General features: G+C 34.3%; 3 long non-coding RNA genes across 4 annotated transcripts; 1 reads left to right on the forward strand and 2 right to left on the reverse strand.

Moving 5' to 3' along the window:
- The first annotated feature begins 555 nt into the window (after nt 1-555).
- LOC111211088 lies at nt 556-2,708 on the forward strand. Its single transcript, XR_007330239.1, has 2 exons — nt 556-839; nt 928-2,708. It is a non-coding gene; the product is annotated as an uncharacterized LOC111211088 (long non-coding RNA).
- Nucleotides 2,485-4,792, reverse strand: LOC125595405. The gene is made up of 2 exons (XR_007330238.1): nt 3,023-4,792; nt 2,485-2,937 (listed from the first exon to the last, which is right to left on the reverse strand). It is a non-coding gene; the product is annotated as an uncharacterized LOC125595405 (long non-coding RNA).
- Nucleotides 4,793-8,822: 4,030 nt separating this feature from the next.
- LOC106414761 lies at nt 8,823-15,269 on the reverse strand. Of its 2 annotated transcripts, none has more exons than XR_007330236.1 (4): nt 14,210-15,269; nt 14,059-14,140; nt 13,516-13,971; nt 8,823-13,221 (listed from the first exon to the last, which is right to left on the reverse strand). It is a non-coding gene; the product is annotated as an uncharacterized LOC106414761 (long non-coding RNA). The 2 variants fall into 2 exon arrangements; XR_007330237.1 differs by having other exon boundaries at nt 8,823-13,224.
- Between the last annotated feature and the right edge of the window lie 4,120 nt (nt 15,270-19,389).

The following is a 19,389-nucleotide window of genomic DNA, read 5'->3' on the forward strand; positions in this document are numbered from 1 at the left end:
AGTTTCATTTTTAAATAGGATTCATCACGTTATATGAAAAAAGCTTAAGTTTGCAACAATTATGGTTTTCCTATATTGTAAACTGTTGTAGTTTAATATGGGTTCTTTTCATCATTGTCTCAAACAAGTCTGAGTTACAGAGTTGCGCCGTGTGTATGTTCGTAATCTATTTTTTCACCGATGAACTCTTCATGTCTCCATCTTAAATCGCTTGATCATAAATGTTCCTGATTTGTAGCCCCTCTGTAAACCATATATATATGATTCTCATCTTTGATGAACTCAATCTGCATCTCCACATAACTCATTGATTCCTCTTAGCTTTAACCATCTTTTAGAAAATGTTTCTCTCTGCCTCTCCAGTTCGTCAAACCGGCGTCCCGGCGTCCGTCACTCAACCTTCGAGTCTCTCCGTCTTGGTCTTAGTAGTCAGAGCATAGCCTCTGGCTTCCTCCGCTTCTGGGATTCCCTGAACTTCAAGAAAGACAGGGAATTTGTGGGAATCACGGTTCTTTTCCTCGATGAAAAGGTAAGTTAATCTTCGATTTATCACACTTATTTAACATAATTGTTTTAATTTATTTCCTGATTCTTTGTTGGGTAATACTATTTGCAGATTCCGTGATTCATGGGTTTACTCCCGTCGGACATGCTAATCATTACATGCCATCTTTGAAAGCAGATTCCATTGTGAAAGTAGATCGTTTTGAGGTTGCTAGGTGCTCCAAGTGATTGCGAACACAAACCTAGAAATTGGTAAACATAGCATATTTGGCAGCTCCAAGCAAGATTACAATCAGGCAAATTCAAGTGGAATGACATACCAACAACTGAAACTGGTAATTAGTCAACAACTTATCCCATATTTTCCTTATCTGAAAAAATCTACTGTGTTTCTGATCTATTTTTTCATCTACGCAACTTTAGCCTCTGTCATGGATAGCTCTCTCCCAAGAATTGCATTGACTATGGTTTCTGGGAAGAAAAAGATCTTGCTCCTGAAAAAAAACCGTGACAACCCTGTTGTAAGATTTTAGTTTGTGCAGAACAAAAAACCTTGATTTATTTTCTATTTAGTATAGTGATAGTTGTTGACAATCATTAGTTATTTGCCAATATGTTTTTTATGCGGCATTTCAGAACTCTCCATTCCAAGCGGAATAGCAGATGAAAGCTAATTTTTTTGGAAGCTCATCGACTTCAAGACAGAATCAGAAGATAGATGTTGGTAGGAGGTTAATCAAGGGAATATTTCAGAGAAGTGAGACGGCCTAGCCAGACTTCATCTTTTGTACAGCCTGAGCAAAGAGTGGAACCCACAAAACACGAGAGAAGAAAAAACAAAACACGAAATTAACATATTCAGATCTTCTCTCTTGCATGTCTAACATCTGGCGCCGACGAAACTCAACACCCACGGCAGACGAAGCTGATGCAAGTAAACCTCTCATCAATCATGCTTAAAATCAATCTACGCTTTTCAATCTCACAAACTAAGAAACAATTTTACCTACATGAATCGGGAAATTAGTGCCCACATTCCCGACATAGAGAAAAAAAGGAGTTGAAATCCTAACAGTTTTTTCAGTATTAGACTAAACCACAGATTCAAGGCCCAGTTATTTTGAAACCCTAACATTTTAAATCTAAATTTATTATCTTTTTCCATGCACTATTTGATTTATATACAAACAACTACCTAAGTAAACACTAACAAGTTCCATCACCCTCAACTTTGAACATATAAGATATAAAAATATCAACATATGACTTCATCGTTCATTCTTATATCAAACTCATCAACTTATGTAATATCCAAAGTCCCATCAATCACATTATAGACAAAAAACAATAAAATTCCGTAAACAAAACTATACAATACACCTATAATGTAGCCGACCCCGCGCTTGCGCGGAGACTATGCACCTAGTGTATATAAAAACCCAATCCAAACCCATACCCAATAGTTTTATGTCAATGAACGTTAGTTTTTAATCTACTAATCAAACTCCTATAGGCTTTCTTTGGTTTATCTTGTTAATCAATTTTTTTTTAATCTCCATTATCAGTTTTGGCCTTTTAGGTAGTACAAATATTGTTTCCTAAACAACAAGATAACTCAAAGTATGTACACGGAGTTGGTTGAGAACCAATTAAACATATTAACCCATCGAAAAGATTTTAGAAGTATACGTTTGGAGTGTTTTGTTTTCAGTTTATCACTAACCAACTAATAAATGACTATTAAAAATTTAGTATGTAGTACCTAATTAGTGATAGATTAAGGACCTAATCATAATCATAAGTGGAGTCAACTATTCCAAAAGCACTATTTCTATATGTGGTTCAACAAAACTGACTATAGTACAATAATACCAAAGAGATCCATCAGTACAATAATCACAAAGAGATTTGATAGAACGATGTCCACTAGTTGTACAATCATAAGGTGATTATTCCACATAGAAAACATGTTTCAGAGACTGAATAATAACATTCCTTTCATTAATCTTATAAAATCATTTGAGTAATACAAAAGAGAAGATGATGCAGAGACAGCAGATGAGAGATGTCACGTCCCCTCAAAACACACAAATAATAAAACAAAATAAAAAAATCACAAACCCCAAAGAAAAAACATTTTTTTAAAACTTCTGTAATTTTACAATTTTTTAAAAACATTTTCTTTTTTTTTTAACATAAGAAAAGAAAATGGTCGAGTTTCTTCTTTCTTCTCAATTGCCTTTGAAAGTGAGTTTGTTTCCATCATGACATTTTTCAATATATTCCCATGCGCAAAGTAGAGAATATGGACAGATGTTCTGCAGCTTTTCTTATGGGATGCTGCAGCGGTTTGCCATATAGAGGAGGCAGATATGTACCAAAAAGTGTTCCGATATCTTTCCTGCTAGCCGGTTCCCCTGTCATTGTGGCAACCTTGTGGGATGTAACAGAAGATATTAGCCAGTTGTGAAGGCAATGTTAGAAAGTTTCTGGAGAGAGAGGAGTGATGATGTTAAACCAGAGAGAATTGGGTCGCTCATGGCTGATGCACGTTATGCCTGCGCTCAGCAATTCTTGACAGGGGCTGCCATCGTGTGTTTTGGTGTCCCAACTGCTATCACAACAAAGAGAAAGAAAAAAAAATACTTGAAGCCAATGTTTGAAATTTGTTTTGATATACTAGAATGAGTTTACAAGTATTAAGCTGCGTTAAGAGAGAAAGAGTTAAGGCAGCCTCTAAACCATAATGCTTAACTCTCTACATTGTGAATATTGTTTAGACACAAGATAGAGAGAGAGAGCCATAAATTTAGACTGAGAGAAACTTGTATATTGATTCTTGATGTTATGTTACAAGTGATGGAGAAGCCTTTAAATAGGCAATACACATGATTAAACAATTACTAAGCAAGATAAACATAAATAAATAATTCTCTAGGGAATGAGATGAGGCCAAAGGAGAATATGGACAAGGGAAGGCATGACCAGATGAGAAAAAAGGGACACGAGAGAGGTTGGCACAGCCCGCTCGAGTGAAAGTGACCAGTCCAGCTGCTTCTCCAAAGCAACACATGTGACTTCTTGTCTAATTCAAACCAGATCTTTTCTTTTGAATTCAAACTGGTTACCTTGACTTCTTAGAGGTTCCTAATGTCCATATTAGTCTCCACAACTCATTCTTTGCCTCAGTTTTCATGTCCATGATTTCCTGTCCATGATCCTCTGTCCATGATATCCTGTCCATGATCAATCAGGTTCTTCATGTCTTTACTCTTGCTTTTTATTGCTTCATGTCAACACTCCAACTCAAGCTTGGCCATAGGAGATCCTTGGAAAAGCTTGGAACTGAGAGCACTTGCCTCATTAAAAACCTAAGTGTGGAAAACCTCATGGGATAAAACCATCACTTAGGAAAAAAAAGTGTAACCACCCACAGCCTAGGGATTAGCCAGTGGGTTTATGAGTCTTATAATCAAGTTTAGGGACTCATAAACCCTGGATCATAGTCTTACTTCAATGGCAAGCAGGCACCAATGCCTTCCTTGTTTCACACTCAAAACTGCTTGGAAGTCTCAATGTGGCTGGTTCTTTGTCTCCTCCTTTCTTCTGACATCCTGCCATCATCAAAAGGTTTGATCCACGACCAGACTTTTATCATGAGCTCCAAGTACCTTATTCAAACAATGCACACACACATGCATTAATTCTCAAGGGACAAACCTATTCAAACAAGAATAAGTAGAGTTTTAGGTACTTTCCTTGCCTAAGTTTATCAATGGACATTGCTTCTCATATTTAACACTCTTCATATGACTGATATCATGAAAATAATTGTTGACGTCCATTGAAAATGATGAATCAACTAATGTGATTTCTTCTCAAGATTCATATGTGAAATCCAACTACTCCCAATCAACTGTTCTTTCACGTCCAGAAAAATTCCTTCACGCGATTGTGTATGACTAAAAATAACAAGAGACATGGTTTGGTCTGGTTACTACTGTGACTTTCGTAATCATACACCATGTGTATGTCTTGGAATCATTGGTGTTGAGGAACCAAGATACAAATGGTTTGATGTCAAACCATAAAAGTGAGTTTGACTCTTCTCTCTAATCTGTCAGTCGGTACACTTACATCTTGCCCTTAAGTTAACTCGACACATGTTATATTTGTTCAAGCAAGGTAGAGTGACCAAGGATGTCATGAAAGCAGTGAAGATTCAAAAGCAGGACATACCGAATTTCAGAATTGATAAAACCTCTATTCTCCATGTTCTACTTGGAAATGTCACATCCCTTCCAAAAAGACGTATTGTTGATCTGAATTTTCATTAGCTTTGTTATTAACATGATCATTTTCATAAACAGCCATCCGCTAACACTACACAAAAATTCAGGAAAATCATCGTACTTGATCATTACTGCAAGAAAAGATAAGTTTTTTGTTTTTTTTTTTCTTTTAAGTTTTTGAGTAATGAAGATTTATGATTCACCTCCACGGTCAATCGTCCACGATTTCCAGTTCACGATTAAGTTCGCTGACTACGCTTCGAACTGGAAAGTGATTCACTGTCCAAAACTGTCCACGATTCACCGTCCATGATTAATTTTACTCTACATCCATGATTCACTGTCCAGGATTCATTCCACTATTCAATATTGACGATTCATTCCTAGAAGATATGATGATGGTGGAGTACCGACATCATATCCAATTGATTGTTCCTGACATTTTCAAATTGCACGGTTTGGTGGTAAAACGAAAGAAGTATGGTGGTCATGTGAAGAGGATAAACATAGTGCCCACACTTATATTCTGCTCAACTGCGAGGATGCAGTGACCCGTTACTTTGAAAATTATTTTTTGAATGTTAATTATATGAATTGAAGTTAATTATGTATGACTTGATTATTTGTTTAATTTGCAGCATGTTTGTATCTCAAGTTGAAGAAACAATACCAGGAATATCTGCAACTGATGTGGACACACGTAAAGATAAGCACTTTGTCAAGTGGTTAAAATCACAGGTACGTATTATATCTCATACATTGATTAATTAAGTAAGTGTTTTGATACATCAATATTAATTAAGAATAACTGCTTTGTGCAGGTTGATTATGACGATCCTTATTATCCCGTATGGTTTCACGAATTGGTTCAAGGTCCAGTTGCAAAGGTCACCACATCACCTATGCATTTCACACGAGGATTTACCTTTCACACATACGAGTATGGGAGACATCGGGCAACGAGTAACTACGGAATATGTGTGAAAGGTGAAACGGACTTTTACGGGATCTTGCAGGAGATTATTGAAGTGGAATTTCCGGGGTTATTGAAGCTAAAATGTGTCCTCTTCAAATGTGAATGGTTCGATCCTGTTGTGAACCGAGGGATTCGGTATAACAAATTTGGTGTTGTGGATGTCAATTTTGGGAGAAGATACAACAAATTTGAGCCTTTCATTTTAGCTTCACAAGTCGAGCAAGTTAGCTTCCTTCCTTATCCTCGGCTTCGAACTTCCGGGATAAACTGGTTAGCTGCTATAAAAATTACACCTCGTGGACGCATTGTCGCTGGAGAAGAACCGCCCTTGCAAGAAGAAGACGCTATCAATGAAGTTGAGGTACCAGAACAACCAACTGATGAAATCCTTTTGATTGACCCGCAAAACTTTCAATATGAAGTTATTCCCGAAGATGCGACAGATGAAGCACGTGAAGACGAGTTCGAGAGAAGCGACGATGATGATTGTAATGATAGTGATGAGAACGAAAACGATTTAGAGTGATGTAATATTGATGAGAACGAAAACGATTTAGAGTGATGTAATATATGTAACAAATGTTGTATTTCTCTATTGTAACGTATGTTTAAAGAAATATTGTTTTTTTACCATCCTAATGTATGTGTAACAAATGTTGTTTTATATAATATGTATTTCTTTAGTTTTTAAAAAATTATTTGGAGTTTTAGGGTTTTAGAGTTTAAGTTGGAGAAAGAGCAAAAGTAGTAGAGAAGAGATATGATGTTAGATGATATGTGACTTTGGGGTTTAGGGATTTCATTCTCGGTGTTTAGGGTTAAGCGTTGTAAAATCGTTGTAAAAATAACACGGGCATGGTAACTTCGTCGTAAATGGTTTAATCGATTCCACGTAATTTCGTCGTAAATGGAAAAACGCGGGCCTGGTAACTTCGTCGTAAACGCGGGCCTGGTAAATTCGTCGTAAACTGACGTTTCGACGTAATTTCGTCGTAAATTGAAAAACGCGGGCCTGGTAACTTCGTCGTAAATGAAAACGCGGGCCTGGTAACTTCGTCGTAATATTACGTCGCGTTTATGACGCATCTTTTTCTATATATTGAGACGCCGAGACGAGGCAGCCTCGTTCATTCCTCCCAAATTCCTCTCCTCTCCCTCTAAGGTACATTCTCTTTCCTCCTTTTTTTTTTAAGTTAGTTTAGGTTATTAATTAGTTAGGTAATTAGTTTAGGTGATTAGTTAGATAATTAGCTTAGGAGATTAGTTAGATGACGGAATACTATAGTTTAGGTGATTAGTTAGGTAACGGAATAATTTTTTAATTATGTCGTCATAATTGATTAAATTTATTTAAATTTTTTTAGATGGCTCCTAGAAGGAAACCAGCAGCACCTACTTATGCCCAGTTGTTTGGCGATGGTTCCGGTACCTCTTCTTCCGGTCCATCGTCTTCCGATGCAGTTCTAGACTCTCAGACTTCTCAGAGAGTTTTTTCGAGTCCTCCTCTTCCACCGCAGATGCCTCCACCTCCTCCTCCAGCGGCTGCACCTGAGCCTGTCCTAGAAGGTGCAGTTCAACCGGATTTGCGTGTGCCTTCATATGCTCCCTTCGCGAGATATACGGTGGAGGATTTGCTTGCCCAGCCTGGACGGGAGGGTTTGGATGTTCTAGACCCCGATAGACGAACTTATTGGTAAGTTATTAATTTTTATTACATTAAAATTTAATTAATTTTTATTTTCTAACGGTTAAATTGTTTTTTTCAGGTTTGGGGCTAACAACCGTGTTAGCCGGAGCGTTTCGGCGACGATTAAGGGTTACTACGACGGGGCATACCCGAACTGGAGCAAGACACCAAATCACGTTAAGATCACGTGGTTTAAATGTTTTGTGGTAAGATTTTTAAATTTAATTAAATTTTCACTTTTAAATATATATATATATATATTTTTAATATTTATTATTAATTGTAATTTTTTAAAAATTTATGTTTCAACAAAAGTGGCATTGGTCTTTGGGAATCACCGAGAGGGTGAAGGCGGAATCCGTTGCAAAGGCAAAGATACGCCTCTGCAACACAGTCTCTGATTGGAAGGACAAGTGGGAGATCTACGGGTATGAGGGAAAGCCCACTGAGCTCACGACGGATGTGTGGGATGTCCTCATCGCCTATTGGGAGCACCCCTCTTCGATCAAAAAGGCCAATTCGTGCTCGGCTTCTCGAAGGACGAAGGATAAAGATGGTCATTTGCCCATGCTTCACAGAACCGGACAAAAACCTCATGCAGAAGTCCGTCTAGAAGCTGTAAGTTTTGTTTTAAATATATATTTTAAAATATTCAATTAATATAATTTATAATATTTAATTTAATTTTTTTTTGTAGTTCGAGAAGACGGGAGTCTTACCTTCTCTGTCTGACCTATTCAAGATGACTCACGCCACATCCGACGGAGTTTTTGTGGATCCTGCATCTGAGAAACTCTTCCAAACAGTGGCTGGTCGGATTGAAGAACGGGAGACGCAACTAACCCAGGAGTCTCCCGATGGATTTCCAGTCACATTGTCCACCGAAGAGGTCGACAAAATCTTCGAAGAGGTACAACTTAAAATTTTTGTTTACATTATTTTAAATATTTTAACATAATTAACTATATTAATATATGTTTTGATTTTATAGGTGGCTCCTAAAAAGAAGGGACGGATAGTCGGCATAGGCTCTGTTAACGAAGTTGCAAGGGCAACTTCGTCATACACTTCGAGACGGGATGAAGAGACTGCTCAGATGAAGGCTCGAATGGATAGCCAGCAGGTTCGTTTAGACTCTCTTGAGGATTTGCTAGACGTGATGGCCGTGGAAAACCCGGTTATGCAGAGAATGTTGAGTGAGAGACGAGCCGTTCTTGGAATGCCACCACGAGATCCCCAAGAGTCCGATCCAACCCGTCAACAGCCGAGCAACCCCCCAAACTAATTCTAGAATATGTAGTTTTTTTATTTTTTCTGTTTGTATTATGAATTTAAATATTATTGTATGACTTTTTAAAATATGTTTTCCAATTTCTTTTTTCATTTTAAAATTTAAATTATTTTAAATTCTGAATATTAAATATAAATTAAAATTTATTATATAGTAATTAATAATAATATAATAAGAAACGATGTAAACTCCTCGTAAACATTACATAGAGTTTACATCGAATGTTTACGAGTGATTAACATCGAAACATTTACGAGGGTTTTACATCGAAATGTTTACGAGTGATTTACAACGAATGTATTTACGTATGCTTTACATCGTTTTAATTACGTGGGCTTTACGACGAAAGCTTACGTGTCGTTTACGACGAATCCTTTCCCTGCGCTTTACGAGGAATATATTTCGTCGTAAACGTAAGGAGTCGTTTACGACGAAACCTCCGTTACGACGGACGTTTAACAACGAAACGTCTTTCGACGTTAATTCGTCGTAACACACCGTTTACGACGAATTTACAACGAATACTGCCCTAGTAAAAAAAAATGTTTTCTTGTAGTGTATGATGTCATATTCATGATTCTAAATAAAATCTGAGCCACTAGATTAAAGATTAAGAATAAATTCCAGTGTTAAATTCAATTTTTATTTTCCTACGAATAGCAAACCTAATTAATTTTTACGGGTGGGTCTTTTCGTTATAATGTTCCTCTCATACTTGTTTATTGTATCGTCTTGTTTCTCCTTTTGTTATAAAGTGGCATATTTTTGCTCTTATGTCTTTTAACTCTATATAGATTGTGTGTTGTTTATAATTTTTTTCACCACCAAATTATCATAATTTTTTTCACCACCAAATTATCATAATTTTTATACTGTACTGTTTTTAAAAAATTCAACCTTACAGAAAAAATGTTTTGAAGAGTTATATCACTTTCTTAAAAAAAATTCGTTTGCAATATATATTTATATATATACATATTTAAGAATATGTATTTTCATAATTGCATCTTTTCATCCAAAATATAATGTGTTAAGAGATTGTAAAAATATGTAATGATGTGTCTCTTATCATCCAAAGAATATTCTTTTCATGCTAAATAATATAATATTATATATATATATATATATATATATATAAATTCACTTAAAACTGCATTTCGACAATTTAGCATGAAAACTGCAATATTAATTCTTTATTTTGGACGGTCAAAGCAGTGTTTAGGTTTAGGATATTCTTTTCGATTTCAGTTAATTTTTGTATCTTTTTGTCCGGTTTAATTTTTTCATTTTAAACCAATGTCGGGTTTCAGTTGATAATTAATATCGCACGGGTTCTTTACCTAGTATTTTTCAATATAGATCGGAATTGTGTAACTTTTATATCCACTAGAGATTTTCCCGGGCTACGTCCGGATTTTTTCCCATATATTTAAATTAAATTTATATTATTTTAGAATTCATATTTGAATATATATATTTTATACTTAGACTGATTATGCTATCTAAATTATTAGACAGTCTGGAAGATTTGAAATGTTGATTTTAGTTAAGTTTTCTTGAAGATCATCCTCTGAGTTTGGTGTTGTTTTGTCCAAACTCATGCATTAAACTTGACTCTTATCATGCTTCTGAAGTCTCTAATGATTTGTATTGTGTTGCCAAAGTAAAATTGTGTCACCGATGACCGATGATGAAGCAAACATTAGCTTCCCTATAAATAAGATGTATTAATCATAATGTATTACATTTTTAATTTGTTAGTTTTCACATTTATATATTTAATAATGTATGTACATCTGTAAGCCAAACAAAAGTTACACCATATGTATGGTAAAGTAGTGGTGTGCGCATGGTTCGTTTATTTAAATTTTGCTAATTTTCATTGTATTAGTATATAAGTTGATTTGCTTGAGCTTATATTTATTTTATATAAATAATTATTAGTTATCTTTTAATAAATTTTAACTAAATTATTTGTGTTGGTTTCTTCCAGTAAATTAAAAGGATGAATCTTTACTCTGCACAGCATATATGTTGATATCATATAATAGTTTTACTGGAAAAAAATAATTTGATAATTAAGACAGTAAAGAAGAGTAATATAGTCTGTTATTATTTTTTCCGATCATTACCTCTCATGACTCCAAATATGGGATGATATTCGTCGAATTAAAATCTTGTTAACGGAGTTATGGCTGTTACTAATTTCACTGCATTATTTTGATTAGTTTTTAAAATATAATGTATGTGGTCAACTAATGTAAATATTTTTTGTTAATTCATATATTTTAAAAAAAAAATTGTTTGAAATAGTGAAATACATATAGGCTGTGAATAATAAATTGGAAATTCTGACTTGTATTTTTTCGTTCTCATAATATTTTCTTTTTAGTGAGAGTTTAGCGAGTTTAACTTGTTTTCGAGAAGATATATTTGAATTTTACATAGACCTAATATGTTTTTTTTGTAAAACCAATAGAAAAAGGGTAAAACCAATCAACGCTTCTCTCTTATTTTTTTGGTTAGCAATCCTAAGTTCACATTGTTGTTAAGCCAAACATAACAACCAAGTGCCTAACTACAAATGGTAGGTCTTCATAAGGTAGGTAGTCGAATCGTCTATGTAATCTTTCCTATATCATAATTGTAAGATCGTAATAAATCAGCGTTAAAAAAAACAACTAAGTCCATAAACACTTATTTCTAATTTATTAATAGAGGAATGCATACTTACAAATGGTTAATGTATATTTCTTTAATATTTTATAAGTAATATTATTGATGAATATGATTAGTTTTCAAATTTCAATATCCTAAGTACACTATTCAGTTTAAAAATTTATTTAGTTAGATATGAATTGAGGTAAGATATTTGATATTCCAGTTTAACAATTAATAGGAAACTCAAGTTTGTATGATATGGCAGATTCTGAACTTGAGGATTAATATCGCTGCGGTATGATTCAAGTATTTTGTTTTTTTTTTTCATTCAATCCTCGACAATCAAAGAAAAGACACAGATAAGTAATGTACAAAGCTGTATATTAAAGCAAATTTGTACAACACACATGATTTTGAAAGGAATACCTTAACTTCACAAATAATTAGTCATTACTTAAAAAAAAATGCAAAAACAGAAAGCTCGAAAAGAGTTCAGATAAAGTTCTGCTAGATTCCCTCGTGTCCTTTTGTTATTGCTGCTCAGCCTGCTCCAGTCCCACTTCAAGGTAGGTCTAGGCGACGCACACTACATGCCAAGGTTTTCAAACGTATGATACATCACTATTCACTGGTCCATTCTCTCTGCACCCATAATCTTCCAAGTATACACTAATTTCCGGCTGGTACGCGTTCACTGCGACACCCTACAAAGAATTTATTGGGATCAAAGCAAGACAGAACCCTTCTCACCAGCTGGATAGTGTTGAAGTCATAACCCACAGCTTGAAAGCTACAGTAGCTAAACCCATCTTCAGTTGTCAAGATGAAGGAAAATGGAAATCTAGAGCTTGGCAAGATCTTTCCCGGACAAAGATCGCTTCCTAAATGAAAAGGAAGGAATGAACCTTGTTGTGGCATGTATCCATGTAGAATGAACTTGACCATGTTGTTTAGTTACTCTTTTACAACACCAACTACAAATTACAAAGACAGTTTAATTGTTGAATGCGCCACAAATCTGTTATATCTACATACCTATCATCTTGAAGTTTCATATTTCTTTGGTTTCAGGTAAATCTCATGTTCTAGGTGAACGTACCTGAACAAAGTGAGAAGTACCTTCCAGCCTTTTGGTATGATATTGGCTAAATACATAAACATGAAAAATGAACAAACAAAAGGGTTTAAAGATGATTTATTGTGTTCCATGTACGCGATTAGAATAGACTGGCCGTTTATTTGGCCATCACTTTTTGCTTCATGGAAGGGAAAAGGCATAGAGAATATTATTACTCTAATAAGTGTCTCATCAATGACCTCATAAAAAAACCTCTTTTTATTCAGTAAGAGACTGTGTAATGAATCATACCAATTTAAGACGCCTTAAACTTGTTTGCAATGAGGCACCTGAGAAAGGTAGTAGTAAGTCATTGTACATTTGTACGTCTCTGTTTTTTACTCAATTTCTGGTACACTGCTTAGTTTTTAACAATCGCATCTTGTTATCCTGTGTATAAGGAAAATTACTATTCAAGCTTGTAAAAATAAATGCAAAAGGATTATATAAACATATATTATTATTTTACATTTATCTTCTGTAGTATCTGACGGGGTAGCCCAAATAATGCGTGTGTCCAGACGATTCATGACCCGTATTAAGATACATCAAAAAGGTATTGATAATTTCATGTACCTCTAGAGTCCTTCCGTTTTCTTCTTTATCATCATTAGATAATCCAGCATGTCCCTTCAATGGATTTCATAAAGTAGCCAATCGCAGATCTAAGACTTTGGGAGCATCTTCAAGAATCTGCTGAAAAAATTATGTTTTTTGGAGTTTCAGAAAGAATCACCGATGTTTATTGCATTCTACTTGATGCCAGAAAGATTGAAATTTAATGGAACATGTAATGAAAGTAGAGAATATAAATGAACATTACTACATGAGGAAACAAATTTATGATTCTAAGCTAAATCAATTTGACCAAAAAAATGCTAGTCTTCAAGAGAAGAATAGATGAAAGCAATCAGATGATGTCGCCATATGCAACAAAAATAGGACCTGGCCACATCTTAAATCAAATCGAGCAAAGTATTACATTACCTCAACCGTAACCAGGAAGTTAGGCTGGAAGAAAAGTGTTCCCAAACTCAATCTGTTGTTGATCTCGTCATCAACTTTTCTTCTTATCTTTCTACTGACAGTATGATGAATTTCCTTCTCAAGTGAAGCTTTTTGCTTGCTCCTCTCTTGAAATTATTATCATACAGCTGCGCATCCACGATCTGTCTGCTTTACTCTTTTATTTCTTAAACAACACACATCGTTAGACAGACTCTCCTACAAAATAATAATAATAATAATAATAATAATAATGTCAAAGCTCTCGTCTTTAAACGTTCTATAGGCTAATAGGATTCAAAGGTAAGACCTTTTCTCAGTTCCATTAACTGTAAACACACTAACAGAAAAATCCCAGAAAAAAATATATTGAATTCAGACAGTACCTGTTTTAAGGATGTCGGACCCTCGAGTGTAGTTGTCACGGTGTCGACAGAACTGGGAAAAATCCAATGCTAGAAAGATCAAGACACAGGGATAGAAGCTGAGAGAGAAGCAAATCGGAAAAGTCGAGTAAGAACGTACACGTTACTGTGTCTCCTTCTCCAAGCTTCTAAAACGACGACGGAGAAGACGATCAGCACCAGCGTGAGGCCGAGTTCTACGACTGTAAATCGGAAACAGAGAGACTGAGTGCTGAGAGATTGAGTGGTGAAGTATAATAATAAACTAATACCTGACTTTCAAATGTAGAGAACAACAAATTGTCATTGTGTTATGAATCTGGAGTCGAGGGTTCATATTTTAGATAACTCAGGCTGGAATGACAATAGTTAACGGACCTGTCTTATCATATCATCAAGGGGTTTATATAATAGGAAAAACAAAGGAAGGTGGAACGATAATCTCTAATGAAGATAGGAGAAAATATCAGAATTGAATGAGCAAGATTGTGGTGTAATAATTACAGAGAGATTGCAGAGATTAGAATAGTGAATTGGAAGAGTCGGAGTTGAAGGCGACGAACATTCTGCGTAGAATAAGATATGGGCTGTTCTATATAGGCCTATTTTTTTTTGTTCAGCCCAGATTTACTGGACCTGTTATATTTTTTGTCGACGTGGCGAAACAGAGCTTCATGATTGGCCTGAACAAAAAATCCTACGTGGCACGCTCGTTGCTCTTCTTATTCGGCTTTTAGTAGTGTTAGATGAGTAGCTGTTGAAATTATCTTTCATTGGACACATTGACCTCAGAATTAAGACACATACTTAGAGAGATATTAGCATAGTATATTTTAATCAAATAATAAGTTTTATATGCTTCATAATAATAATAGATTCATTTTGTTAAGTTCATGAAGAATATAGATTAATTTTGATAAAAATATACTATGAGAAATTAAATTAATTAAGTATTAATTTAACTATAGATTTTTTCGGCTACGTCCGGGATATTCGTATAGTTTTTAATTAACTTAAAAAGTTTACACTTATATATGACCATATTTCGTGAATATATAATACAATTGATTTTAAACTATTAAATTGGTAGAAATTTGAAAATTTGTTTTATTTATTTATCGATTTGTGTTTAACAAATTTAAAATAATTTGAACTCACAATTTGTTGTTTCTTATTATTGGAAATCATATATAGGATGATAAGTAGGATGAGTAAAAACTAACTAAACCTAGTTACGATTTAAATACATTTTTTTTTAAGTTTTGTATAAAACAATTGTAAAATTTATAATTCGTTCAAACTTTATTTGACTTTAAAATCAGTGAGTTCTTTCTTTTTGTCATCAATTTAACAGATTCAACTTTTTTTTTAACACAACTTAACAGACTTAACTAATCATTGAATTATAATACCAACTTGGACAGTTTTATAATAGAAATAAAATTGAATCAAAAATTGATCTACACGTACAAATAATATCATTGTCCACACCAAACCAAACACCAAACCAAACTATAGAACAAAGTTTTTACACAAATCTACCCGAACTTGATATTTAAATCATACAAACCAACAATGACTCTAAACTAAGAATTTTGGTCTCTTCTCAAAAATCTAAGTCCTTTCTTTTATGGAACCTCATAGAATACATAAAAATAATCTTCCAATTGCACTTTTGATCATTACTCATTACAAAAAAAAATTATTGAATATTAGTGCATATGAAAACAGATAAAGAAAATAAAATTATTCATCCACATGTGTCAGGTAATTCCAAATACACAAAATTCCAGAACCTAAAATTTCTAGAAACCTGTAAGATAATGTGATATCAGTTCCGAGTCATAAAATAAAGATAAGAACTATAAAAGCAACAAACATGCTGCTACTCCACAAAATTAATGATACCAAATCGTCTAAAGTTATCTTTCAATCACTACAACTAAGCTGCATGGGAACACAATCAAATGCTTGAAATTACCATGGTTCTATTTAAGATGCAGATCAACAAACTTTACTCGCTCAAATCTTTGAGCTAGTTTTTCTGATTCAAAATAAAAAAAACATACATTGAATCATTAAAAACAGTGAAACCGTAGTGAATGATCTAAAAGAGATCTCTAAAATACAAAGAAATGTGTGAGACTGATTTAAATATATTACTTGAAGTATTGGACGAATTTAAACAAGTGGAGACAACTGGATAGAGCTGTTGGAGTGTGGAAACAAGCCAAAGTCACATGATATGCTAACGAAGGAAGAGAGAAGGGAGTTGTCACTATCCGAAAGTAACTTACCCAGATCTGGTATTCATTAGTTTATTCATCTTCATTTGTTTATTCATTTTCATTGTCCTATTCTCCTTGCTAGATTTATTTATGTAACTATAGTATACACTAAATTAATCTAAGGAAAAATGTTTCTCAAATATTCTTGTCTCTCTCTCTTGGATTCTCTCACATATCTCTCTTAGTTCTTCCCCAAAATCTCTCAAATAATTCTCACTAACTCTCATTAATTCTCATGGTATTTGAGCTACAAGCTCTTGAAACCTAAATCTCTTCCGCAAATTGTTCTGGTTTTATTTCTCTTTTTCTCTTTAAAGTCTCTTATCATTCACACCAGTCTCTTTCCTCTGTTCTTGAATTTTTTCCAGTTCTGTTCTTGTGATTTTTGATGGATTCAAAAGAAAACTCAAGAATGGTGGTGATTCCAGTTACTCTTAAAGGAGCTAACTATCTACATTGGGCAAGGCTAGCTAAGACAGCTCTTGGAGGCAGAGGGCTTTGGGAGATTGTTGAAGAAGACAGACCACAAAAAAGACTATTCTAAGAGAGGATGGCAAAAATTTCAATTTTAAAATTTTTATTAAATATTTTTACTTTTGTATATATATTGTTTTTTCTTTAAATAAAAAAAATATATCGGTTTGAAGCGATTTCGAGCGATTTGAGTGATTGTTGCAAACCGCCAACAACCGTTACCAACCGCAAAAGTTGCGTTTGCGGGTGGTACCGGGAAAACCAGTCGCCCCCTTAGTCAAGAGGGCAATGATTTTGATAAACATTTTGGGAAGTTCAGATCCTTGTGGGCTGAACTTGAGATGCTCAGGCTAGCAACTATTGATCTTGATGTGCTTAATCAAAGGAGAAAGCAAGACAAGGTCTTTGCTTTGCTGCTTATCCTCCATCCAAGCTATGGCGACCTCATCAAGCACATCCTAAGGAATAAGGAGCTACTTTCTCCAGATGAGGTATGCTCTGAGATTCACAAGGAACAAGGCTCAGTTGGTCTCTTTGGAGGAGGAAAGAAAGATATGGTGCTTGCAAACCAGGCTGATGGAGCAGCAAACAGTATACCTTCTCTACCAAGGTGGGAACCTGTCCCTGAAATTGCACCATCTACTGCAGCTGATAGTGTTGAGAACACTCATCCTGATCGCGAGGGGGAAAGTAGAAATGTTGAGCAGTCTACACAAGCTCAACCTGAAGAGAACTCAGTAGCTCATGATCAAGATGAGATGCCATCAGAATCAGAGGCTGAGACTCAAGTAGAGGCGCCAAGTGAAGAAAATGAAACAGAACCTGAACAGATACAATCTTTGAGAAGGAGTACAAGGATCAGGAAACCTTCACACTGGATCAACACAAGAGTTTACTTCAATTCTGAAGCTGCATCTCACCCAATAAGCTGAATCTGTTAGAGATGAGAGGGGAGCCAAGATCAAGAATGATACATGGTTTCACTACAAGAAAAATGACTTTTATTAGCGGACGAAAAACGCTATCTATCAATACGATAGCGGTTTATGAAGCACTGTATCATCGCCCGTCATAATAGGTCAAGCACTTTAGATAACGGTTTTTTGCGATGCTATCTTATTGTCATATATTATAGCGTTTTTTTGTATGCAATTAAAGAGTCTTTAATAGCATGAATTTTTTGTTATTATTTACTTTTAAATTTATTTATTTTAGAATTATTTATTTTAGAATTATTTATTTTAGAATTATTTTTTGTTTAATTATTTAAAAATAAAAACTTAATTAAAATTTAAAATTATTCATAGAATCAAATTTTCTTTATTACTTAAATTTATCTATAATGAAATTTGTTTACAAAAATACAAAAAAAAAATCTAATTAAATAATAAACCAACAAACTAAATAAACCAAAAACTAAACCAGACTTTAACCTAATTACTAACTAAACACACCACCACTTCGTTGTCTTCTTCATCTACCGGCCGCACCACCACCTTCGTCTTCGTGTTTTTCCAGCCATGATTCTTCTTCTTCATCCTGGGATTTGAGATGCAAGTTGCAGAGAGGAGGCAAACGTCACATCCATCTAGACCTAATCTCGTCGCCTCCTCACCAACTCGCCGTCAGCTTCCTCTTCCTGAATCTGAATCCGTCATCTTCCTCCTCTAGCCGCCATACCTGCCTTGCCTTGCTTCCTCCATCCCTAAAACAAATAATACAGTTCAAAACAGAGAGAGAGAGAGAGAGAGAGAGAGAGAGAGAGAGAGAGAGAGAGATGAGTTCTAACCGTGGTTGTGTGGTGGTGGTGATGCTTGGACGGCGAACGAACTGTCGTGTGGTGGTGGTTGTGATGCTGGGACGGCGAAAACAAACGGGTGGTTGTGGTGGTGGTGATTGAGGAAGATAGAGATCCAAAGAATTAAAAAAGATATGAGATCATATTTAGATCTGTAACAAAAAAAGAGAGAGAGAGAGATAACGTGAGACAAGAAGAAAGAGATTGAGATATGAGATATGAGATGTGTGATTTCTAGCCATAGGATCAAAAATATTCGGTGGTTAAGATTGATATCCTTGTGATTAAGATATTGACCAATGAGAAAGAAGAAAAAAGATAAACCAAACATATTTGTGGCCATTGGGTTGAAATCAATCAAAGGCCAAAATTAATCCATTAAAAACTGTTTTCATTTAATATAATAATTAAGTTAAATATTTATATATAATTTCGACCAAAAAATATATATAATTAATGTAATTATAGTTTGGTTCAATGTTTCAAATAATAGACTGAAAATTTTAATATTATTTATAAGTTATGATTTACTTTAAATGTAAAATGAAATTAGTTTAAAGGTTTAAAATACAAGAGAGTAAATAAAATTAGTTTAAAGGTTTAAAAATTTAAACATATTAATTTTAAAAATGTATGCTCAAAGTTTGGTGTCTAACTTTGAGAATATTAGATTTGTGATTTATGATTTAGTTTAATAACTAAATGTGTATATTGAAGGTTTGAGGTTTATTATGATATATAAGATTTGAGTATATAAGGTTTAGAGTTCAAGGTTAAGACTTTAAGTTAAAATTCGAAAATAAATTTGAATTAATTTGAAGAATTAAGTTTAAGTTTGATTTTTTTTTTGAATTTAGATTTTAGATTTAAAGTTATGAGTTTAGAATAAAGG

Source organism: Brassica napus, unplaced genomic scaffold (genome assembly GCF_020379485.1).
Source record: "Brassica napus cultivar Da-Ae unplaced genomic scaffold, Da-Ae ScsIHWf_1056;HRSCAF=1488, whole genome shotgun sequence".
Lineage (NCBI taxonomy): Eukaryota > Viridiplantae > Streptophyta > Magnoliopsida > Brassicales > Brassicaceae > Brassica > Brassica napus.